This window comes from Cupressus sempervirens, chromosome 3 (genome assembly GCF_028749045.1).
Source record: "Cupressus sempervirens isolate cs-2001-9-10 chromosome 3, ASM2874904v1, whole genome shotgun sequence".
NCBI lineage: Eukaryota > Viridiplantae > Streptophyta > Pinopsida > Cupressales > Cupressaceae > Cupressus > Cupressus sempervirens.
Genome location: NC_143120.1, coordinates 1,051,337,509 through 1,051,364,056, shown reverse-complemented (window position 1 = coordinate 1,051,364,056; position 26,548 = coordinate 1,051,337,509). Strand labels below are relative to the sequence as shown.

Here is a 26,548-nt window from a genome sequence, read left to right as displayed (position 1 = left end):
GATGTTGTTATCATTTCATGAGTATTTGCATCTCCATGGTTTTTCCCAGTTGGGTTTTCCACATAAAATTTGGTGTTCATTGTATCAGCATACTAGTGCTTTCATGCTTATCTTTTGATAGCACATTCATGTGCTTTAATTGAAATATCTTAAGTTGCAGTGGACCTATATTAAGTGTTACCCAGCTGATTAAAACGTTTTTGAGGTTGTGTGGGAATAATTGATTAAAACCCCTCTTAAGTTATTTGGCTTATTCAACATCTAACCAACTTTGTATATAATTATTTGTTGAGTACTTATAATAAGAGGAAACTTGAGAGAATTCTAGGAAATGAATTCTATTAATATGAATGTAAAGATTTTCTTTTATTGACAATATTTTACGAAGAAAGCTTCACTCTGATTTTGAAAAATAAGAAAGGCCACATCATATTTTAGTGCTACTTAAAATCATAGATTGATTGAAATTTATACAAATAAAATCAATGTTTAAACATTGAGTCCTCTAAGTAAAAAATATTTCAGGAGGTTGTGCAAGCACTTTGAATCAATTATATAAGTCCTTTATCATCTAAATTTTATCATTTATGCTATGGAAATGTCCTTTTAATTTTAAACAAAGTAGTTATCGATTATTTTTCAATTTATTTTTATTTTTTGTAAATCCAATTTTTTCTCGATTTTTCAAAACATCCTATTCCTATGGTTTGTCAATAAATTCCCCAAACAACATATACTTCTATGAGTGCAATTACTATCACAAGTTAAGACATGTGAAGAAAGAATGCATAAAAACGCCTTGGTTGTTGAACAATTCAAGAAGGAAAGGTCTTGGCAAAAGGCCCATGTTGCAGAGCTAGAGTTTGCCTTTTATGCTTTTATGGCCAAAAGACCAGCAAGCCATGTCAAATTGTTTGCCTGGACATCAACTATGGAGCTTCTTGACATTTCACTCAACAACGAAGCGTCCACAGAATACACATTTAGAAATTATTTGATCTTTGGAGGAGGAGAATAATATACTTTTGTTGGCAAGGCAACATTCAGATTACATTTGAAGGGTGAAATCTAATATTTCACAAAGTATACCATGTGTCAGGCATGGAACTAAACCTTTTATCTATGAATCAGATTATGTGTCATTCTCCAAAGTTGGGTGTTGTCTTCATTGCACACAACTAAAGCATTTTTAACTAGGAGAATCGCACCATTGTTGTTGGCCTCAATGATCATGGTCTTTACAAATGTGTTAACATTGGGGAATGAGCATGCAATGGTGGTAAAGAGTTCTTCCATCAATGCACTTTAGCATCAACAATATCGGCACTTGAATCTTCACTATCTCTCTCAATTGGATCAAGAACGCTTTTGTCATTGGATTGCCTGAGATTCAGTCACAAAGTCATGGTGCATGCGAAGCTTGCCAAGAAGGAAAGTAGCATGAGCTCATTCCTTAGATGGGGACTCTTGGAGGGCATCTAAGGTCTTGCAGCTCATTAATGCAAATGTTTATGGATCGATGAATAGTGCATTAGTCACTAGATCCTGGCATTTTCTGTTATTTGCCAATGATTAAATAGGAAAATTGGGTGTGTGTTTTTTTTCTTTAAGCAAAATTAGACATGTTTAGTGCCTCAAAAGTTTTTAAGGCCTTAGTTGAAAAAAAGTAGAGATGTCAAATCATCACTCTCAGGTCAGATAATAGGGGGATTTTGTTCTACTGATTTCTCCAATTTTGCTAATATGCACAACATTAAGTGTCAACTTACCAGAGCTTGCACCCCTCAGGAGAACGACATTGTTGAGTGGAAGAACCGCGCAATCACCAAATGGTGCATTCTGTGTTGGGGCATAGACTTGTTCCTAAGAAATTTTGGCTGAAGTAGTTTGCACTGCAATTTACCTTCTCAATCGGTCTCCCACACAAGCTGCTAAGAAGATGACTCTACAAGAAGCTTGGTCTAAGAGAAAGCCTAAAATCAGCCATTTGAATATTTTTAGCTCTACAATTTATGTTTCAATTCGAAATGAAAAGAGAACAAAATTGGATTCCAAGAACTAGAATTTAATGTTCACAAGCTACATGACGACCATAAGCCTTACTGGCAAATAGACATGGACATTGATTGTCTCATTTTCAGTCGAGATATCATATTTGATGAAGAAGGTGGTCGTTTATGCTCTCTCCCCCTATCCAAACACCTGAAGATCACCTTATGAAGAAAAGAAATTTGGGTGTTAAGCTTCTATTGGCTTCACCTAAAGTAATTCCAGGCATCCCAAGGTATGGTGATCATCATGAAGGGTGGGAAAAGATTATTGGTGATGCTCGTAATGATGAGCTTGTTAAGGGTAGATCATCCAGACAAAAGAGCAAAAAGAAAATAGACAACTTTTCTCTTATGGCCAACATCCAGAATGTCTATGAGTCTCAAACTTATTCAAAAGAAAAATGGATACTTGAATGGGAAAAGGCTATGGAAGTCGAGTATCATAGTCTTCAAAAGAACAACACTTCAGAGGAGTCCTTTGAATCCCAACTTGTACATAAAGAACACTGGTAGTAAAATCTTTCTTGTCATCTATGTTGATCACCTGATCTTTACCAGTTGTGCTACACATTTCATTGAACAGATCAAATGAAATTGCGCCAATCATTTGATATGACAGGGACTTCTTCATTACTATCTCGATGTAGAGGTATACGTATGTGAGGAGTTTGTCGGATAAGTTCATGATAAATGATAGCAAACCTTTATCTACACCTATGGAGAAAGGGCTGAAACTATCAGACAACTAGTCGACAACCTTATCTATCTTACATCTGCTAGACCTGATCTTAGTTATGTTGTAACTACATATCTCATTTCATAACAACCCTTATTGTGTTTCAAGGAAGTGTGTGATAAGATATGTGAAAGGGCCACCTGATTTTGGCAATTTGTACAGTAGAAGCAAAGATCCTTGGCTGATTGGTTTTACAGACTCAATTGAGTAGGTTCAATTGATGGCACGAAGTCTCTTCAAGGTATTACTTCAACCTTGGCACAGGTGCAGTCACATGGACCAATAAGAAGCAACAAGCATAGCTCTTTCCTTGAAAGAAGCCAAATATCGGGGAACTATAAAAGTAGTATGTGAGCTAGTTTGGCTTTAAAGGATGCTTTCTAACATACAAATGCCTAAAGTGGGTCCTTCGCCCTGGTACCATGACAATCAAGGGGTGTTGAAACTTGCCAAGAATTCACTAAAGCAAATTAAGCAGCTTAAAGCAAAACCTACAATGATCAAATGTGCTCCCATCCAATACCTTTCATAATATGTAAATGATGCTTCTCTAAATATATATTTGTTGCTTACATTGTCATTAGTGTTGTTGATAAAAATATATTGTAGCCGACAAGTTGAGTTAGTATCCGAAAGGTTGCATGACGGTTGAGTCAACCCTTCAGGAAGTATATGTACATCGTCCGAATGGATTTATGGATCATCATTGTAATTGGAATTACATCTCTACTTAGATGAATAAAGTTTTTGTTCTGTATTACATTCTAGTCTATTAATGTGATAAGTATTCGTTAACCCTGTACGGTAAACATTTGGCGTCGTTGCTAGTCGAACGTAGTACAAAAGGGGTGCTACAAAGATTAATGTTGAATCTGCTCAATAAAGATAGGAACAAAATAAAAGACAAGGATGACATATGCACAACACGGGAAGCATTAATTCTAACACAACAGGCGGAGCGAAGACAGAAGTTTCAACAACTTGCCAATGGGCACTGTGGAGGTGAAGGAGCACTGACCGACGGAGTGCATTCACCTAGCAGACCAAGGAGTGTCGAGGACTTGCTTGAGGAAACACGACAGAGATTGAATTTGGTAGAAGAGACAAGGGAGAAATTCTTAAACTTGTATACGCCAAGGGTAGAGAATCTGAATGAAAGGGAAGGAACGTGCAGGGCTCGAGGTGTCGAAGGAGCATGAGCGTGGGGTGAACTCTTCGTTCTTGATACACTTGACGATCGGATACAAGTAAAGAATCGAACAACTTCGCTTGAAGAAGATCTCTTCACACCGAGTAACATAGTTGTCCAAAGTAAGGCGGTTGTCCAAAGTAGCCGAGTTGTGCAAAACAACGCGGGTACTCAGACCAGCACGGGTGCGCAGGAAATACCACAAATTCAGAAGAAATTAATAATAGCAGGACCAAAGGAAAAATTGCCGAAAATTAATGGCAATAAAACAATCAACCTAGTTCGACATTGTAAAACATGTGAAACAATCTGGACAGCGAATGGCGTAATGGACCAAGATGACTGGGTCCAATAGTTCCTAGTTACTCTACAGGGTGTAGCGATTGATTGGTTTCGGATGTCGATCCGCAGAAGTTATCTTCATGGCTGGACATCAAGAAGGAATTTATAGCAAAGTTCCGACTACTCAAGGATGATAATGAGAGAGTAGCAGAAATCTACAGTACCAAGTAGGGAAAGAATGAAATAATCCACGTATGCGCAAGGAGGCTGAAGGAGCTAGTAGGAAAAATGGAAAGCTAACCAACGGACGGGTTGAAGAAAAGGTGGTTCATCGAGGGGCTACGACCAGCATTGAGGAAAAAGATGAAATTGTACCCCCAACATCATACATCAACTAACTGTGCAATGGACTTGGAGAGTGAATAGAAAACGAGCAAAAAAAAAGAAAGACAGATCATCGAATTCAAAAGATTCATCCTCCAGGAGCAGCAGTGATGAGAAATCAAGTAAAAAGGTTCGAGCACTACAGAAGGACATGTTACGTATGATGAAAGAGTTCAAAAACATAAAAAAGAATCCTAGCCAAGCGAGAGAAGGGGAACTATAGTGTACAGATTGCAAAGAGGAAGGCCACACAAAGGGCTCTGCCTTAAGAAACAATTTTGTGATATCTGCCGAATTGCGGGACATTCCACCAAGGAATGCCCGTTCAGTATGAAAACGAAGGGACACCAACAAGAATTACTAACGCAAGAAGTGTCCACCTCGGGAGCATAAATGAATACGAACAATGATGTGGCAACCTCAAGAGGGTACTGAAACAACAACCGACATGGACAAGGCGGCAACAATAACAAGGGTCATAGCCAAATATAGTATGTTCCGAGCAGACGACCAATGATACAATGTCATGCGTGCAACCTCTGGAGCCACTTCACTAGAGACTATACTACGAAGGGAAAACCACAGTTGTTGTGCAGATGGTCTAGTCCTAGAGACCATGAGGATTCAAAATGCCCTAAACTCGAGGTGAACTTGTTAAGTATAGAAACATGTGATGAGGAGACATTAGCCATTACTCACATGCAAGCGAAGAAGACAACGTATGCAGATTTGGAAGAGGAAAAGAAGAGGTTGCAGCAAGCGCAAGCAGAATTAGAAAAAGAAATGGACGATAAAAAATCGCAAACAAAGACCACTGTCGACACCTCAAGGAGAAACCAGGCAAAACAAAATATCATACGGCATGTAATGCAAGCTGAGGTTCCCATGAAGTTGGATGACCTTCTTGCAATGCCTCTGTTACGAACTGCAATCCTGAACATGACGCTATCCCTGAAGGTGATGGTAGAGCCAGGAAAAGACACACAAGGTGGAAGCAGAACGACTGCAATGGACCCAATGCTACTTACAATCACCACAGGAAGACACCCTGTGGTAGTAAAGATGGGAATTCTCAGAACCATTCTCATGGGCACCATCATAAATGGAGGGTCAGAAGTGAATGTATTGTCAGAAGAAAAGTGGAAGAAATTGGGGCAACCTACGTTATGGCCACCTACATTCCAATTGCTCACCGTCGATCAACACACGTTCAAACCCCTAGCGACTCTAATGGCACAACTTGTAACGATCGGGACACAACCATTCTTACTGGATTTTGTGGTCATTCCGTTGAAAAGAAAAGGGTACAACGCCATCTTCGGACAAGGCTGGCTAGTACAGGCAAAAGTAAAACACGAGTGGAAAAAGAACACTCTATCCATGGAAGGAGGAGGTTGTAGATTTGTAATTGGCCTACATACATAGATGGTAGGAGAGGAGGCCACATTGTCAGATTCTAAAGGCGAGGGAGACAATGAAGGGAAGAAACAAATGGAACCCAATGAAGAAGGAATCCTCAGACTGGAAGGAGGGTCCAATGATGACAACTTGGATTCGGTGAACGGCCTACTCCATTGGCAAATGGAGGAATGTGAACTCTTCCCAAGCTGTCACATGTTAGGGGTCAAGGAAGGTAATAAAGGAGAGGAAAATGAATTCTGGAAGGAATACAGAGAAGTGAAAGAAGGAGAAGTGCACATAGACAAAACACTTGCACATAGATTTAGTGAGGAAAAGCCTATTAAATACGAAGAACCCACAGTGAAAATGATGAACTTAGGAGACAAAGCTAACCCGAAAAATATATTTATGGGAGATGACTGGAATCCAGTTCTGAAAGTAACAGCGTTTAAAATATTTATGGAATATAAGGATGTTTTTGCGTGGACATATAAAGACCTGAAAGGGGTACCGTCGGAATTATGCGTCCACCGTATCCCACTGATAGGAGTACTACCCATACGGAAGGGACCATACCAGATGAATAAAAATTATGCCACATTGGTTACAAATGCGATTAATCGAATGCTTGAAGCAGGCATTATTTTTAGGGTATAGACTAGTGAGTAGGTATCCCTAATTGTGATAACTCTGTAAAAAGACACCACTCAGATAAAGATATGCATAGACTCTCGATGCTTGAATGCAGCAACAATTAAGGACCCGTTTCCAAAACCATTCACTGACAGTATTTTGGAAGAAGTGGCAGGGCATGAAATTTATTCATTCATGGATGGATTTTCTAGATACAACCAGATATCCATCGCAAAATAAGATAGGTTCAAAACAACCTTCATAGTAGAAGATGGGGTATATGCCTACAACAAAATGTTGTTCAGTCTATGCAACACCCTGGCAACGTTTCAAAGAATTATCTTGCGCATCTTCGACAAGATGTCAGTCGGAAACTTCGAAGCACTCTTAGATGATTGGTTAGTTTTCAGTGTGGAGGACAAGCATCTGACCCAACTCAGAGAATGCATGGAAAGATGTAGACGAGCAGGACTAGCACTAAACCCGAAGAAGTACAAATTTATGGTACCGTTGGGGAAACTATTGGGACACATTGTATGCAAAGCAAGATTAAAGACGAATCCTAACAAAGTCCAAGTAATCTTGGAAATGCCACCTTCGACAGATGTAACGGAGGTAAAATCATTCCAAGGACACATAGGATACTACTGAAGGTTCATTAAGAACTTTGCGAAATATCTTACCTGCTCAACAGACTGACCTGCAAAGGAGAACCCTACAAATGGGAAACAGAGCAGAATGAAACCTTTGAGGGATTGAAAACATGATTAGCCACAGCAGCTATCCTGGCTTTCTGAACTGGGACAAGGAGTTCCATGTACATGTCAATGCATCGAAATGCGCAATTAGAGCAATGTTGGCACAGACAAGTGATCACGGATTGGACCATCCGGTGTACTTTGCAAGTAGACTATTGTTTAAGGCGGAAAAGAATTATACTACAACAGAGCAAGAGGCTATCGGAATGATGTACGTAGTGCAAAAATTTAGACACAATCTACTAGCAACTCCATTCATATTTTACGTAGATCATCAAGCCCTATTATATGTCGTGAACAAACCGATCATCCAAGGACAGATAAGCAGATGGCTACTATTGTTGCAGGAGTTTACATTTAAAATTGTGGTATAGCCTAGGAAAAGCCATCTAAGTGCCAGGAGAACTATCGGAGGGAGTCAACGATGACTTCCCCAATGCACAACTATTCCACATTGTTGTACTACCATCCTAGTACGCAAGTATCAGGGTATCTTTCAACGGGGCAATTTCCTAGGGAAATGCCGCCAAGCGAGAGGAAACTGGTGCTTCGAACATTCTAATTGATTAACAGGTTGTTATATAAGATGGGACCCAACCAGATTTTACAACAATGTGTTCTAGAGGAAGAAATCCCGAAAGTATTATGGAAGCACACAAAGGACCTGCAAGAGGATATATGGGGCCAAATACAACTACGTGAAAGATAATTTTGGCAAGATTATGGTGGCCAACTGTGCACAACGATGCCAAGGAGTGGGTCGTTGCATGTAATACATGTCAGAGGGTTGGGAAGCCAATGAAGCGGGATTTCATGCCTTTGAACCCTTCACACACGCAGGAATTATTTGAACATTGGGGTTTGAACTTTTTCGAACCCCTCAAGGTGAGCAAAACTCAGAGATGCAGGTACATTATTGTCGCAACAGAGTACCTTACCAAGTGGGTAGAGATGCGGGCCCTACCAGAAAACTCTACAGTAAGCACGGCGAGATTCATCTACGAGCAGATCATCACAAGGTACGAAATCCCGATATAGTTGACAAGCGACCATGGGGGACATTTTGTCAATCCAATCATCCAGCTACTAACCACAAAATTCAAAATATACCATTCTCTATTAAGCCCGTACTAGCCTAGAGCAAATGGACAAGTGGAAGCCACAAACAAAATCTTAGTTGCAGTAATCTACAAGTCTTGAGCAGTTGAAGGTGAGAATTGGGAGAAAAAGCTGCGATCGGCATTATGGGCATATCGTAACTCTTACATAGTCACCATAGGACACACCCAGTTCCAGCGGATGTATGGCCAAGAAGTCATAGTACCAACAAAGTTCAAGGTACCAAGTTTGCGAATAGCGATCGAAAACAAGTTGGGAGATACGGAAAGTCTCAGGGAAAGATGCACAACCTGAATAAACTTGACGAACCGCGATTACAAGCACAATGCCACCGAAGTTTCAAAGTGCAGACTCAAGGTATGGCATGACAAGCACTTGAAGCTAAACAGGTTCCAGCCAGGTCATTTAATTTTAAAATATAATGGGCACAACGAAATCAAACCGAGCAAATTTAAGATGAAGTGGGTCGAGCCATATAAAATTCGTGAAGTGGGTGATAACGAAGTAATAAAACTATGGACGTCAGATAGGAAGGAAGTGATTGATACAGTAAATGGGCCGAAATAAAAAATCTATCATGAAAGAAATAAGGTATTGGAAGAGGAGACTCCTCGGGCGAAAAACTCAGAGAGTATAAAAATATAATAATTAGTAATATATATAAGATAAAATCATATAAATAATTATAATAAATATGGGAAAAATCAAAATGAGAACAAGATGAAGTATATGTAAAAGATCATTGTAGCAGAGAATGATTACGTTATAGGGCAGCCAAACAAAACACCACCCAGAGAACAAAAGACTGTATGGTGTACAGTAGAGAAGGGAAGGATGAGGATAATATACCGTACAGTTAGAAGGGAAAAAGACAAATGAATTAAACTCATTGTATTACAATACGGCTTAACGAAAACACACCATACAGGCCCTAAATAAGCAATCAAAGATAGAGAAGATCAAAATGTCCATCATACGACCAAGCACAGATACCGTATGGCAAGCTGAGGGAAGAGACTAGACCACCGTATGGACAACATATCAAGGAGGGCATGGCACGGACACTGTGAAGCTAAGATATCGTATAGTCAAGATAAGATATCGTACAATGAAGTATAAGTTACCGTACAGAACAATTGGAGAGAACACCGTAAGGGCAAACAAGAAAGGATATCACCATACGGACTGGGCAAATAGGAAAGGTTATCACCGTACTCCATCTCCAACACTGAAAGCATATACTGTACGGCACTAACACACAAGGGAGCACGTTACTGTACAACTATCAGTTGGAGGAGGTCAAAACACCGTACAACCAAGGTTAGTCAATCTATCATTACCGTATGGCATAGACAGGGGAGAGTGTTGGAAGTTGCATACGAACATTTGACTGCTTGGACAAGATAAAGAAAAAACCATATGGCTAAGGGTGTAATATCCTCAACATAAAATACATTATTAATCAAACTATTGTTAACGAGTCGATTGATTTAATATATCTCGAACCCATTTTTGTTTTGTTTCCCTAGTTTGTCATCGTCAGCTATCTTTGTAACCCTCGAAAAGTTTTCTTGACAGGTATTTAAGCACGGCTTATACGTAGTCATTAGGTATGCATTTTGGATTATTTCTTTGTACTGCGAATTCCAATTGGGATTCTCTGTAGTTCGCCACTTCGAAAGTGAAAGACCTTCCCTATTTGGCTCGTGCGATTTCAATAGTATTAAATCCACCCTATTTCATCTGTGTACTTCTTGGCTCGAACCTAGCAAATCGGAGCATCATTTGTAAGTGGAATATCATTATTATTTGGCACCAATGCGTATCTATTCCATCTCTAGTTTTATCCAAGTTATTCATGTTTACTATATTGCATTTTGCATTACAAATTGCGTTGTTGAACTTCTCTGCATTCACCTTGTCATATTGCATTACCACCATCACCATACACCACATCCAACACCATCCACACGACTGGACTTCCTTTATACGAGCACCAACTTGTCGTACGACCCTTTCCCTACACACATACGGTTACTAACCAGCTGTACAGCCACCCCAAGACTACCGTATGGCCTCCTGCCATTTCCCCCACGGTCTCACCACTCTACTACTCCCCATACGACCTAACTGTCTACCAATCCTCTCTACCATACGGCCTATCATTCTTGCCTATCGTACAGCATCATTTGTACGGTCAACCCTCACCTATAGTATGGATTGCCTTCCCTCCATCCGTACGGTTATTCCTTCCATCTGTACGCCCCCTCCTTAGCCCTTTCCGTACAGTCATTTAGTGTTATCAGTCATATGACCTGATTTTCTCCAAGCTCTGCATTTCGTGGAGGAAGCAACAAGAACAAAACATCATAGTGGTATCACAGCTTTGATACTACCAGCCTATTAACAGTGAATGAGAGTTTATAGCTGAAAGAGAAGGAGAACCCATTTGGTTAATAGAAAGGCGGCAGAACCGAAACCCACAGTGGCCGAACTCGTGGCACTGCTAAGAGAACTTGCGAGGAATCAAGCACAGATCAATGATACTCAATGACTCATGGAAGAAACTCTCAAGAAATTGGCAGACAATAAAGTATCCGATGAACGGAATAGTCACAGCGCAGACTATGCGTCAAGTAAAGCAAACCCTCATCCTACATGTTCACGACCTTCCATGTCATCTTTTCCCCTACAGACGAAGGCACCATAGGGATGGAAGCAATTAACTTTTGAGGAGGTTCAAGAACAACTGAGAGAGGACTAAAAGAATGCAAAATTTGAGGAAGATATATCTTACAAAGACTATGCAGATTTGAGAATGAGATATTTCGGAGGCGGAAACCGAGGATATTTTAACGATGATCTCAGAAGGAAGTTGAGTAAAGTAAATTTGTCTCCATTTGATGGATCCGGATCCATATCTGCGCAAGCATAGGTAATTAAGGTCGATACTTACTTCCAATTAAATCCTATGCCAAAAGAAGAAATAATTAAATTTGCGGCATTACACTTGGAAGGAGTTGTGCATGAATGGTGGCATCACGACACCATCACACTGGGGCATGATCAAATAAATACCTATGCGGAATTCACTAAGAGATTGATAGATCGATTTGATGGTAAAGATCCGGATCTCAATTTCAAAGATGTGGCGTAGCTAAGGCAGATTGGATCGGTTAACCAATACATTATGGAATTTCAAAAACTCTTTGTTTTGGTCTCAGACATTTCTGAAAGAAGACGGATGGTGCTCTTCATGGACGGGCTGATAGAACCACTAGAGGGTTGGGTAAAGGGGTTCAATCATGTCACCCTGTCGGAGGCCATTAAGAAAGCACGGAGTATGGTGTAACATACACTTTTTCCGGGTCTTAATTAACAACTAACATATCCAAGAATTACAGATATTACCTCATTTCATAGGGAAAACAGTTAAATCAGTTTCGTTCATATGAATGAGATTAATGGTTAAAATCAGCTAAACAAAATTTCTTAACTAAGAATTTAAAATGTCATTAATGAATTTACTATGGAAATTAAAAATTACATACCATGGAATTCGAGACTGAAATCAATCTAGGGATGCTTCTGCAACCACCCAGGTTAGTCCACAAATATCACCATAACAAATATCAAATGACGACTACCATCCAATACCACTATATCAAAATCATATGACGATTACCATTAAATACTACTATATCAATTAGGGCATCACATACCACTGTATCAATTAGGGCATCGATTACCATTGGATCATTTAGGGCATCGGATACCACTGTATCACTTAGGGCATTGATCACCATTGGATCATTTAGGACATCAGATACCACTGTATCACTTAGGGCTTCAGATACCATTGTATCATTTAGGGCTTCAGATACCATTGTATCATTCTTTTCAAAGTAACGGGACTCGTCGAGTCAGCCTCGAACTCAGCGAGTCAGAGGCAGAGTCCACCTTTCCGAGGCAGACTGCCTCTTGACTCAGACTCTGCCGAGTCCTATCCGAGTCCAATCTGACTCGGCGAGTCCCGATGCCAAGACTCTCGCCGGCGGGTATCAAGTAAAAAGGCAAAAAAAACATAAAATGCTTTGTTTAATTAGATTTTTTTTGTTTGTATAACATGTTATTGACCTAAAAAGGTCATTCCACCATTTGCTTGTGCTCACAAGAGAGAGGAAAGAGTTAGAGAAGAATATTGGGGTTTTGAGAGAGAAATCAACAAATCGGTTTGCTCTCCCGTATTGATTGCTAATGGTTTGTGCATCTTTCTAGCTTACATTAAAGTATTGAGAGGAGCTTGAGAGAGCATTTGGAAGAGGTTTCTACAAACTTGCATTTCCATTGTTTGTGCAAATTTGAAGAGGTAAGCTACAAGTTGTTGTTGCATTTCTTTGTGTTGTTTTATACTATGTTCTAAACTTTTACATTCATATTTTTTAAGTATTTTCACTTCTCATTTTGTTTACATTCATATTGCAGCAGGCTGACAGCGAACAGTAACTTATTGAAATTTGATATAATGTCTCAACAACAAGGTGAGGGAAGTGGAAAAAGGCCTTCATTTAACCCTAATGCAGACCCGAGTGCAATAGCAAGGGATAGGGCTTGGAAACATGCCATCCCGGGGAACAAAAAGGGAGTTGTTACATGTTGGCATTGTGGTGTGGTATATAATGGGGAAGGAATAAATAGATTGAAGTATCACCTAACAAATATACCTAGACGTGATGCTAAAAAATGCAAAGATGTACCTCAAGATGTTATGCAAGATATGCAAACTCTTCTAGAGAAAAAAATGGAGCAAAAAGAATTGAAAAAGAAGCAACATGAAGAAATGGCACAACTAGCTGGAGCCCAACAGGGGTCTTCTAGTTTTTGTTATCCATTATCCCCTACTCCACCTACGGATACCACTGCTTCTACGAGTGTGACTATTGGTCCTCGCATTCGTAAGCAAAAATCGACACTTGATTCCATGTTTGCTCCACGCACGGCTCCAGATTCACAACCATTGCTTGAGGGCATGGGTTGGAACAAGGATAAACATAATTATGCAAAATTGGCACTTGGGGACTTCTTTATCTACAACAACATTTCATTCAATGAAGCAAGGTAATTATTTATGTAAATTTAAATTTAAGTCTTCTCTTGCTTTCAAAGTTACAAGTTTCAACTTTCAACTTTCAACTTTCAACTTTCAATAATATGTTTATTTTGTTTATTTTAATTTGTATTTTATTTTCAAATTTATTTATAATATACTAATTTGTTTAACTTTAAATATTATTCTATTTGTTTTAGGTCCCCTTATTGGAAAATTGGAATCGATGCTGTTGCTGTTTTTGGTCCGGGGTTCAAAGCCCCTAGTGCTGAAGAGCTAGGAGGCCCTATTTTGAACCAAAGGGTGGCTGATGCACAACTTGAAATCACGGAGCAGCGTGAGGTGTGGAAGAAGAAAGGTTGCACCATCATGACTGATAGTTGGACTGATAGAAGGAGTAGAACACTCCTCAACTTTCTTGTCTCCTCATCAGGTAAACTGTAATTGTACTTAGAGTCTTAGACATTAAAAATTTAGAAGTAGAACTTGTACTTAAGTGATTAAGTTTATAAATTATGATTCATCATTAATCATTATACTAATTTGTTTCTTTTTCTTTAAGTGCCACGGTTTTTTTGAAATCCATTGATGCCTCAGGATAAACAAAGAATGTTGAATATCTTTGTGGGATAATGGATGAAGTGATAAAGGACATAGGTGAGGAGAATGTGGTGCAAATAGTTATTGATAATGCAGCAAATTATATTGTTGCAGGAAAGCTTCTTATGGAGAGACACCCTCACCTATTTTGGACCCCTTGTGCCGCTCATTGCATTGACCTCATGTTAGAGGATCTTTGTTAACTCCCTTGGATCAAAACAGTTATAGAGCGAGGAAGGAGTGTATGCAAATTCATATAATATCATACATGGGTCCTCAACCTCATGAGGAAACACAATGAACAAAGGGAGTTGTCTTGTCCAGAGGTCACTAGATTTGCAACCAACTTCCTCACATTGAAATCCTTGCTTGATTCAAAGGGAGGTTTGAAACGCATGTTTGTTAGTGAGGAGTGGCTTACATCCTCATATGCAAAAACCACTGCAGGGATTGTTGTAGCTGATCATATTTTTGACGAGCCCTCTTTTTGGACACCTATTGCTGATATTGTGATGGTAATTTTCCTTTTTGTCCTCATTTCAACTTTATTTTGTTTATGAAATTATGTTATAAATTATTGTTCATTTTTTAAAGAAAAACTTAAAGCTGATTATTTCTTTTCCAACTTTCATAATGATTGCAGTTTGTAAAGCCGTTTATTGTTCTCCTACGAACAGCTGATGGAGAGAAGCCCTCAATGGGCTACATTTATGAGGGCATGGATAGGGTGAAGGAGGCCATTCACACTTTTTTTGTAGGGAATCGAGATAGGTATGGACCTATATGTGATGTCATTGATAGACAATGGCACAATCTACTTCACAGGCTTATACATGCAGCGGCCTACTTCCTTAATCCAGCGTACCAATTCAGCCCACATTTCAAGGCTGATGATGAGGTGTGGAGCGGCCTCTACGATGTTATAGAGAGAATGTCACCTAATTCAGCAGTTAGCACAGATATAGTCCGTGAGATTGAGCTATTTAAGAAAGCTCAAGGGGACTTATTTGCACGAGAGTTGTGCAAAAAAAATAGGACAACATTGATGCCTGGTAAACACTAAAAATCTTTGATTCTACATCCTAATTTCTAATAGTAATTCTATTACCATCTTAGTTTGATAAATTCAAAGTTATTGATATGATTCAAAAATTTCTTGTTTCAGATGCATGGTGGGAGATGTTTGGCACAAAGGTGCCAAATTTACAGAGGATTGCGATTCGCATCTTGAGCCAGCCATCTAGTGCATCAGGATGCGAATGTAATTGGAGTCTTTTTGAGCACATACACTCAAAGAAGCGCAATAGGTTGGCAGTGCAAAAATTAAATGATCTTGTCTTTGTTCACTACAACCTTCGCCTTCGCCATAGACAAATCCTTGGCACCGATACAACTCCGATTGTATTAGAGAATGTTGATCCTCATGCAGAGTGGAACACAGAAGTGGATGATCCTATCTTCAGTGATGAAGATGTGGAGTGGGTAGATCAGGTGGATCAAGAGGCTTAGGCAATAGCGATGGCAGTTGAGGAGGCTAGAGCACGAGGAGACAGAGTGGACCCTGAGGCTAGGAGTGATGGATCCCAGGCTGATGACGAGGATTATGTGCGTGAGGAGGATGATGATGATGAGGATAAGGAGGAGGTTCAGAGTCAGCCTCAGACACAGGCAGAGAGGATGGCTCTAGAGTCTTCCATGACTTATCTTAGGCGCACTCGTAGGAGGACATAGTAGAGGATGGCTCTAGTTGATATTTTGATATATGTTTTGAACCTTTGAATTTGATACCATGGATTTTGTAATCCATGAATGTTGTAGACATTTGAGTCTTTGATATTGGAGAGACACTATGTTTATTACTTTATAGTTTATAACTTTATATTATGGTTATTCAGTTTTTTTTCTTCAAAAATTAGCTTTTATACTTATGTGATCTATGCAAAATTGTGTATGTGTATTAAGTAGATTCTATTTATATCAATTATTGTGTATTTGATGTTAATTGACTAAAAGATGCAAGAAACAATCTTAAAATCCTTAAAAATCTTTGGATTTCATGAGTTTTTCAATTTTCCGAGTCCTTGCCGAGTCCGGTCGCCAAGTCCGACTCCGAGTTGGATTTTGACCTTTCCGAGTCAGAGGCGAGTCCGAGTCCCGTAACACTGATTCTTTTCCTTCCGATTTGCTAAACTGTGGCATTAACATAAGATTAGAAGATATGTTCATAATCATTATTCTTAAATATTGAAAAACTGAAATAACAATCCTATAGATATATTCCATATTCAGTTAGAAGATCAACCAATTTAACTAGTTGCCAATTGTATTGACAATAAGAATTTTCTTTCATTTAAAGAATCACTATAACAATAATACAACTCAATTAATCTTACCTTCTACTTGAACATACATCATAAAAATACATGTTTCCGACATACGTTTGAATGCATAGCTTATCTTTATCTGATGCACATCTGACATCTTGTGGAGAGGGGAAACATTGTCAGGGGCTTAACCACCCAACCTCAGACCATAACTTATCCTCACACAATCTCTAACGAGAAAGGCCCTCCCTACCCAGAGTAGACATGGAACACCTTGTCATCTACTGAGCATCCTAGTTTCTAATCACACCTCGACTTGACAACAGGAGAATACAATAAACATGATCAAGCATGAGCTATTAAGTAAGATTATTAATTTTAATCACGTCTGATTTCTTTTCTACCTTCCTGCAGATTCATTCCACCTCTTCACCATTCATGGCTACACAGTCGGTGAATCCCAGGTGTTTTTGAAAGATTATAAGCAACCTACTCTTTCCACCTCTTCACCATTTCATGGCTACACTGCCGGTGAATCCCAAGTGTTTTTGGAAGATTATGAGCATTCTACTCTTGGCATAGTTTCTAAAAGATTCATTGATTTGTATAACTTATCATGAACTTATGACAAAATAAACATATTCTTGAGATCAGTATCATTCATCCAGATTTTATTGCACTTAGAAACTCTCCCTTAAGAGATACCATTCGACTCTCTTTATTATGATTTATGGAAACTATGAGAGTTAAGAAGAAAATCATCGTAAATGTCATGGATTATTCAGCAAGCTTATAACGTGATCATGGGTAAGAATTCCTGAGCCTAGCCAACTGCTACAGTAATTGAATTAAAACATGGGAATATCATAATCTGAAATGATAACTCATGACCTAATAAATTGCAGAGTTGTCTGAAAACTTATAATTTCATTTGAAATCAGTTTCCCTCTAGTTGCTTGAAGATGTCACCTCAATGCATATCATCTTTTATTCTCAGTCAGAATACTTGTACGGCAGGGTATATCAAACGGGCTGCTTGAACAGAACTTTCAAAAAGATATTACAGGGAAAACGTCACAAAAAGATTATGGAATCGGGAATGATGAAGATGATAGAAGAATGCTTGAAGTTGTAAGTCGGAGCCTACAAGAGTTTGGGTGAATATATATATATATATATATATATATATATTTTTTTTTTTTGTCTACTACACATGGCTTCAATTAATAAAAATGGTCGAGACTTCTTCGCTTCCGCAAATTTAAAAGATTATTTGTTAATTAATTTTGCCAAGTGTTAAATCGGTTACAATCAAAAGAAAACAGAAATAAAAGGATGGAAGAAGAGCTAGAAAAATTATAATTCGATATTGTCATAATATATATCTACATACGTTCATGTAAATATATCAATGGGGTGACATCATATTATTAAGTTATTATAATATAATGGTGTCATTTCATTTTTATATCTATATGTACGTATAAACCTATATATAATAATAATATGATGAAAGATCATTTTAAATCCTTTGAGGTACGTTTTATATTTTAATTAGATTATTTTATGTTTTCTTAGATTATTTATTTAATAGCTCATGTGGTTCCATCGATTGTATCCTGATGTTCAAGTCGCTAGGTCCTCAACCCATTGCCCAGTGATGGTGATACTCCTATGCCCAATTCATTTCTGACAATGCTTCCACTTCTTCGACATGCTTCCTACAAGGAAATTCTCCACAGTTAAATCATATTACCATAACAAGTTATTTTAATCATAAATAATCATAAAGGCTAACCGCCCATTCAATTCCATGAATTCGTGATAAGTAATTATAACGACTAACCATCTTACCATTTCATAGGATTATAACAAATTTAACTATCAATTGACTTCATGTCAACCACAACGAAGGATGTAACATATGGCATCATCGTCGGCATCATCCTTTCAAGGTTACTCACATTCCAAATCGTCAATGTTTCCGAGGGACAAAGATAATAAACCTCCGCCGAGGAAGTCGTCACTGGATGAAGCTACCAGACAAGAGCTCTGAAGGAAGAAACTATGTTTTAACTGCAAAGGACCATGGGAACCTGCACACAGATGCCTTAGGAAAGGGAAGATCCACTACATTGAGGTCGTGTCCGATGATGAGGACGAACAGGAAGATATACCTACCGAAGATAGCCAACCCCACGAAGACACCAAAATGGTTAGTTTGAAACGTATGGAAAGAATTGCGGCATTGGTATGGCACGGAGGTACTATTGCCCTAGTCGATAGCCCGAGGTGCACAGTGTTTCGTGTACGGGGAACCCTTCAATGACAAAGAGTTATGGTGATGCTCGATTGCGGAGCTACTCTAAACTTCATAAACTCCTCTCTGGTAAAATAAAGAGGTCTACCTACAGAAACGCATGCAGGATTTCAGATCAAGATTGTTGGAGGGACTCTCCTGCCCTGCACACACCTTGTTCCTCAGCTAAGTATCACAATGGCGAATCACACAGTGACTGAAGATTTCTTCATAGTGAACCTGGATGATATGGAGGTTATTCTAGGCATACAGTGGATGGAGACACTTTATGAATACACTCAAAGCTTCAAATGAATGGACTTCACTTTTGTTGTCGATGGAAAAAAGGTTGTTCTCCGCAGAATGGCAAATGAAGGTCCGAAGAAAGTTTTTGCACATCAGATGGAGGCAATTTTTCGACATAATGACATTGCTTGGGCTGCACATTGTTTTGTCTTGGCGAAACCTATAAAAGCACAACAGTCACCTCCCCAGGATGATGATCTCCATAATATTTTGAGTAAACATGATAAAGTTTTTATAGACATTTCTCCTGGCATATCGCCTCATCGAGGGTTTGAACAGACTATTGAGTTGGAAGCAAGAGCCAAGCCAGTCATAACCACACCCTACCACCCCAAGAAATTCAAAAATGAGATCGAAAAGACGATTCAGGAACTGCTAGAGAAAGGATGGATTCGTCCCAATTCCAACCCCTTCGCGTCATCAATGGTTTTGGTCAAAAAAGACGGGACAATGCGCATGTGTGTGGACTACTGTGCGTTGAACAAAAGAACAATAAAGAATAGACATCCCATTCCAAGGATAGATGAATTGTTGGATGAATTACATGGCGCAGTCTATTTTTTGAAAATAGATCTTCGTTTCGGTTACCATCAAATCCGCATAAGGGAGGAAGATGTGGAAAAGACAGTCTTTCGTTGTCACTACGAACATTATGAGTTCATGGTCATGCCATTCGGATTAACAAATGCACCTGCTACATTCCAATCATACATGAATCGCATCTTCAACAAACAATTGCGTAAGTGCTTATTGGTATTTTTTGATGATCTTATTTATAGCAGAACATGGGAAGAATACTTGAAGCATCTAGATGAAGTCCTAAGGATCATGAAGGAACAGTCTTTGTTCACCAAGCAATCCAAGTGTGAATTTGGTATGACAAAAATATTGTACCTGGGGCATGTTGTCAGTATATGGAGTTCCAATTCATCAAGAGAATATTCAGGCTATCCTTGATTGGCCTCCCCCAAAATCACTCATGAATTTGCATGAGTTTTTCGGACTGTGCAGTTATTACCAAAGGTTCGTTAAAGGACTCTCTCAGCTCAGCGCACCCTTAATGGATCTGACAAGGGAGGGATCTTTCCAATGGAATAAAAAGGCACAATTTACTTTTGATAAGCTGAAAGAGGCAACGAGCACTTGTCCCGTAATTGCATTACCTAATTTCACTCGACTGTTCATTCTGGAGTGTGATGCATCGGAAGAAGGCATTGGCACGGTACTGATGCAAGATAGACACCTCATAGCTTTTGAGCAGAAAGCTTACACAAACAGAAAACTTATATTCCATCTACGACAAAGAGATGCTGGCCATCGTACATGCACTAACCAAGTTTCGGCAGTATCTAGTGGGTGTCAAATTTGTCATTCGTACGGATCACAATAGTTTGAGATATTTTCAAGAGCAACGAGACTTGAACTAGAGGCAGCAAAAATGGGTAAGCAAGGTTCAAGCTTTTGATTTTGACATTGAATATGTAAAGGGAAAGAACAATGTGGTTGCAAATGCCTTGTCCAGAAAAACCGCCATTTGCTCACTAAACCAGATTTTAGCTAACTAGAAGGCACATTTGTTACTAGAATATTCCAAAAACACATTTGCCTGTGAGCTAATGGATAGCAACACCCAGAATGATAGGTACAAAGTGGTGGATGACATCATTTACTATAAGAGTTAGATATTTTTAGTGTGAATCCAAATTGAAGCAGAAAATTTTGAAGGAGGTACATGATTCACCCTTGGCAGGATGCCCAGGCTTCCTCAAAACTTATAGAAGTCTCAGGGAGAGATTTTCATGGAAAGGACTTAAAGGAGACATACTGCAATATGTAAGAGAGTGTGCGGTCTACCAGAAAAACAAATCCGAATATACTCTACCTGTCGAGTTACTGCAACCTTTGCCAATTCCAGAACATAAGTGGGAGAGTATCTCGATGGATTTCATAACTAGACTTCCCAAGGTAAATGGAAAGGATTGAATCTTCATGGTGGTTGACAGATTGATAAAGTACACACATTTTTTCACCATCCCCTCAGATTTTTAGGCCGCACAAGTTGCCAATCTTTTTTTTAGATAAGTCTTTCGTCTGTATGGGTTACCCCGAAACATTGTCAGTGATCGAGATGGGCAATTCATCAATATTTTCTAGACAAAATTGTTTCGATTGGCAGGGACAGAATTGTCACCAAGTACCAGTTACCACCCTCAGACAGACAGACAAACAAAGATTGTCAACAAGTGGCTCTAAGGTTACCTTCGAAACTACATTTTGGCATAACGGGCGTGGGTCAAATGGATACACCTAGGAGAATATTGCTATAATACCACGTATCACATGTCCATCGGGATGACACTATTCAAAGCTCTATACGAGTATGAACCCCTCTCCTTCATCGACACAATTCTGAGAGACAGTTGCGCACCAAGGGCGAGAGATTGGCTTCAGGAGAGACGGCACATCCTACGATACCTGAAGGGAAACTTACAATGGCCACAAAATCAACAAAAGATGTACGCTAACAGACACCAAATAGAGAGGAGTTTTGAAGTGGGAGACTTGGTCTACCTCAAGCTCCAGCCATATCGACAATCCTCATTAAAAGAAAAGGGAAAGGAAAAACTGAAGCCATGATTTTATGGCCCCTATCATGTAGTACGCCGCATCTGTGAAGTCACCTATGAGCCGAAACTCCTAGAGGGGAACCGTATTCATAATGTTTTTCGCGTTTCCTACCTGAAGAAAGTTGTGAGACAAAACGACACTGTAGCTACAAACCTTCCGCCACTCAATAAAGAAGGAAAGCTCATATTGAAACCGATAGAGATTATTGAAGTACATGAGAAAACCCTGCAGAATCGAACAGTGAAGGAATATTTGGTACACTGGAGACACTTTCCATTGAACGACACAATCTGGGAAGGCGACCACATTTTATAACATCTGGCATTACGTTTGCTTGAGGACAAGAAAATTCTGGGATGGGAGGACTGTAATATCCCCGTCATATAAAAAGATTATTAATCAAACTATTGTTAACGAGCTAATTGATTTAATATATCTCGGACGCATTTTTGTTTTGTTTCCGTAGTTTGTGTCGCCATCGACTATCTTTGTACACCCTCGGAAAGTTTTTCCGATGGGTATTTAAGCACAGCTTATAGGTCGTCATTAGGTATGCATTTTGGATTATTTCTTTGTGCTGTGAATTCCAATTGGGATTCTCTGTAGTTTGCCATTTTAGAAGTGAAAGACCTTCCCTATTTAGCTCGTGCAGTTTTGGTGGGATTAAATCCACCCTATTCCGTCTGTGTACTTCTTGGCTCAGACCTAGCAAATCGGAGCATCATTTGTAAGTGGAATATCACTATTATTTGGCACCACTGTTTATCTATTTGGTCTCTGGTTTTATGCAAGTTATTCGTGTTTAGTATATTGCATTTTGCATTGCAAATTGTGTTGTTGAACTTCTCTGCATTCACCTTGCCGTACTGTATTACCACCATCATTGTACACCACATCCAACACCATCCACACGACTGGACTTCCTCTGTATGGGCACCAACTTGCCATACGACCCTTTTCCTACACATGTACGGTTACTAACCAGCCGTACAGCCACCCCAAGACCACCGTACGACCACCAAGATTGACCTTACAACCTCTTGCCATTTCCCCCACGGTCTGACCACTTTGCTACTCGTTGTACGACCTAATTGTCTACCAATCCTCTCTACCGTACGGCCTATCATTCCTACCTATCGTATAGCATCATCCATACGGTCACCCCTCACCTATAGTATGGATTGCCCTCCCTCCATCCATACGATTATTCCTTCCATCCATGCACCCCCTCCTCAGCCCTTCAGTGTCATTGGTTGTACAACCCGATTTTCTCCAAGCTGTGCATTTCGTGGAGGAAGCCACAAGAACGGAACATCACAAAGGGATACCAGCACAAAACTAAGCACAGGGATACCATACAACTGTACGATACGAGCAATCACAGCGAAGAGAGACAATGTGTACGGCAATAGTGGGTAAGGAACGCAATAGGGAGCAATTAAAAACAAGGCGTTGGTAATCAGCGAACGCACTAATAGTAAGATTGCCAAGAAGTGGCAAATTCTAGCACTAGGAAGGAGTGTACGATAGTTGTGAAACTGTTTCAACCGCTCCTCCATTCCTAGCAAACCAAAAATACATTCATGAAGAGTGCAAAGAAGAGGGCTTGGAAGAAAAAATTAAAAGAAGATTTAGCAAGTAGCACAATGAACAAGAACATACAGGCTTTACCATTGGGAGTGCGTATTGCAGGAAGAACAGGCAAAAAGAAGGCAAGGGCACAAGTACAGCCAGCTGTAACTACGCACCTCACACCTCAGAATGTGAAGTTCGAGGGCTTGAACGGATTGGAGTGTAGGAAGTGGTGGCAGGAGACCTCGAATGACCATTTTGCAAAGGAAAGCATATGGAGAGCACTGCCGATGCAAGTGTTCTACATTCATGACTTCGAGAGTTTTCTCTGCACCGTGCTAGAAACCTGCGACCGGTTTTCGTGAACAAGTTCATTTCCATATCTGGGACAAAACCTCGTGATATCTTTTAGAGCAGTAGATTTTACAAGGGCATTCGACATACCAGGTCATGCGCAGGGAGGGAGAAAAATTAACAAGCCAAAGAAATTAAGTTGAGAAGTGAAGGCACAACTATTAGAACTCTTATGTGGCAAACGGCCTCAAGCAGAAAAGGAAGCCCTAATGGATAATTCGAAGGGAAGAGGATTGAAGAAATCTAATATACAGGAAAAATATTGGCGTTGCCTTATGGACCTAGTAAAAAGTAGACTCGCTGAATCAAGTAGGGCATCGGATATCTCATTTTTACAGGTGAACATGATGAACGGCATCATGATTGGCAAAGTATATGATTGGGCATCTTTATTGGCTGAGCATATGAATGAGTTCATGACACTGCAACACAAAACATTATATATGCCACACTACGCCATCGGTCTATTTCTACCTATTGATAGACCGGAGATCAAGCTAGGTTCGATAGAACCAGGCAAGCCTCTGATCATGCAGTGGAAGCACCTTGATACTCCAGGAGGGCAAAAGACCATCAGACAAAAGGGGTTGTGACAGGAGGTAGAGAGCTCAGAGCATGGGAACACTGATAGTGGGAGGCAGGACACATCCTCCAAAGACACTGACAACTCGCAGGAGGTGGAGGTCGAGGATGATGAGGACGTCGAGGTCATCACAACGCCACCACTATTATTTCTGAGGTCCCTCGCAGCTACATCTCACTCTCACTTAGTCCTAGCAGGCGTGCACATTCCTAGATTTGGACAGTTTAGCTAGCCTGTGATTATGACTCCAGTCACCATAGCAACTAGACCAGCAGCGCGGCCAGTACCCAATCATCAGCCCGACTAGCACTGCCAGGGATTGTTGAGTCTTCGGTTAACTGAGGGGCTTTGCCAGCTACAATCGTAGTCCCCCCAGAGACAAGCGTTGAGACACATATAGCCGCAATTATACCCGATGATGAGGTAGAGACACAGGAGGGAGTGATGAAGGTACCTACACAACCAGAAGCAACTGAGGGTTTGGGGACACCCAGAATTCACTTAGATGTAGTGGGATATGATGCAGCGGTGACGATAGACGATGGACAATGCATTTTTGGCCACAAGTGAGGATGTTGTAGCCGAGGACTTAAGAGACCAGGACCTGAGTGGGTATTTGGGTAGAAGATTTAGCATCAAACCGATAGTGCCTACACTAGTCACTATCTCACCCATGAGAGAAGTACCTAAAGTGATAGATCCTCCAACCCCAGCAAAGAGTCATCCTACCGTCGCAGTAGAGCCACTGCCACCCCCACCTCCGATAGAGAGTATTGCGGATAGGATGTTTGAAGCAATAAAGGCAGCAATGGCCACGAAGCACACCACATCATTGGGCCCTTTGGCAGCTATAGACGAGGATATCGAGACGTACTTAAATGTTGTGTTGACTCGAGGTCATCGAGTAGTAGTCTCAGCACAGAGACGTGCTTTGGAGGCCGTGGTACGAGAGTTAGAGCAGGTCTTGGCACTTATGCGGTTGTTATCCGGCAGCCTTCTCCGTATGTTTTGAGGCGAGGGGATGGCCGAACATAGAGACCTCAGAAATGCGGCAAGAGTGGAATACTCAAGAGCCTCTGGTGGAGAGCAGGGTTGAGCAGCTCATTGCGAGGGATAGTGCAGGTATATTGGGAGGCATACTATGCTATGCGTAGGAGTGAGGCGGATCAGGTAGTAGCAGTAAGGGCTCGGGAGGAGACAGCTACTAGAATGGCCTCAATGGAAGCGAGTTTGGCCACCCACCAGGCGACTTGGGAAAAGGAGCACGCAACACTCATTGCTGAGAAGGCAACAATTGTATCTCAATTGGGGGATGCGAAGAAAGAATCCAATACAAAGGAGGTAGAGCTCCGAAAGATAGCCGACATGATGAAGAGGGCACTTGAACTATAGATGCAAGCCAAACTGAATTTGGATGCTCGAACACAACTGGTGCACAAGTTGCAAGCACAACTGAATGAGCTTAGGGCATAGAAGACGTCTACCACACCAGCATTACCAAGGACGTCTACCACACCAAGGACGCATCCCTCATCTTCTTAGTTTGTAGTGAGTCTTGATGTAATTAGTAGTTTGAGTCATATTTTGAATTTTGATGTATAAGTTGTCTCTATTTTGTTGTCCGAAGACAACTTTACTTTTTGGGGGGGATGATGTCGGTAAAATTTACATTGTAGTCAATGGGTTGAGTTAGTATCCGAAAGGTTCCGTGACGGTTGAGTCACCCCTTCGGAAAGTATATGTACATCGTCCGAATGGATTTATGGATCATCATTGTAATTGGAATTGCATCTCTGCTTATAAGAATAAAGTCTCTATTCTATGTTACAAACTAGTCTATTAATGTGATAAGTATCTGTTTACCCTATACGGTAAACAATCAGAGCTATATCTTAATGTCTTGGTCTTCGTACGATATTGATGACTGCCTAAACCACCAATTGCAATGACCAGTTTATGAACATTCTAAAGTAGGGTTTTACAGAATTCTTGTGCAGATTATTAGAATTACTGAGTTGAATGAAGTTAACGTGAAAAAAGATGCACATCATCTTTAAAATTGGTAATATGAAATACAGGTTTTCTCTTAATTTTAACTACAAAAATTCAAAGCGAAATATTTACCCAGAAACAAACTATATGTCCATGGATTACAAACACAAAAGCAGTAAAAACTTAAGCTACCATAACAAATCAAATATTTACTTATTTGCAATTTCTTT

General features: G+C 40.0%; 1 protein-coding gene across 3 annotated transcripts in view; it reads right to left on the bottom strand.

Annotated features, from left to right (window-relative positions):
- CCP1 (P-loop containing nucleoside triphosphate hydrolases superfamily protein) overlaps positions 1 to 26,548 on the bottom strand; it is a 130,573-nt gene that overhangs the window by 75,891 nt on the left and 28,134 nt on the right. The gene's annotated exons all lie outside the window — the stretch shown is intronic.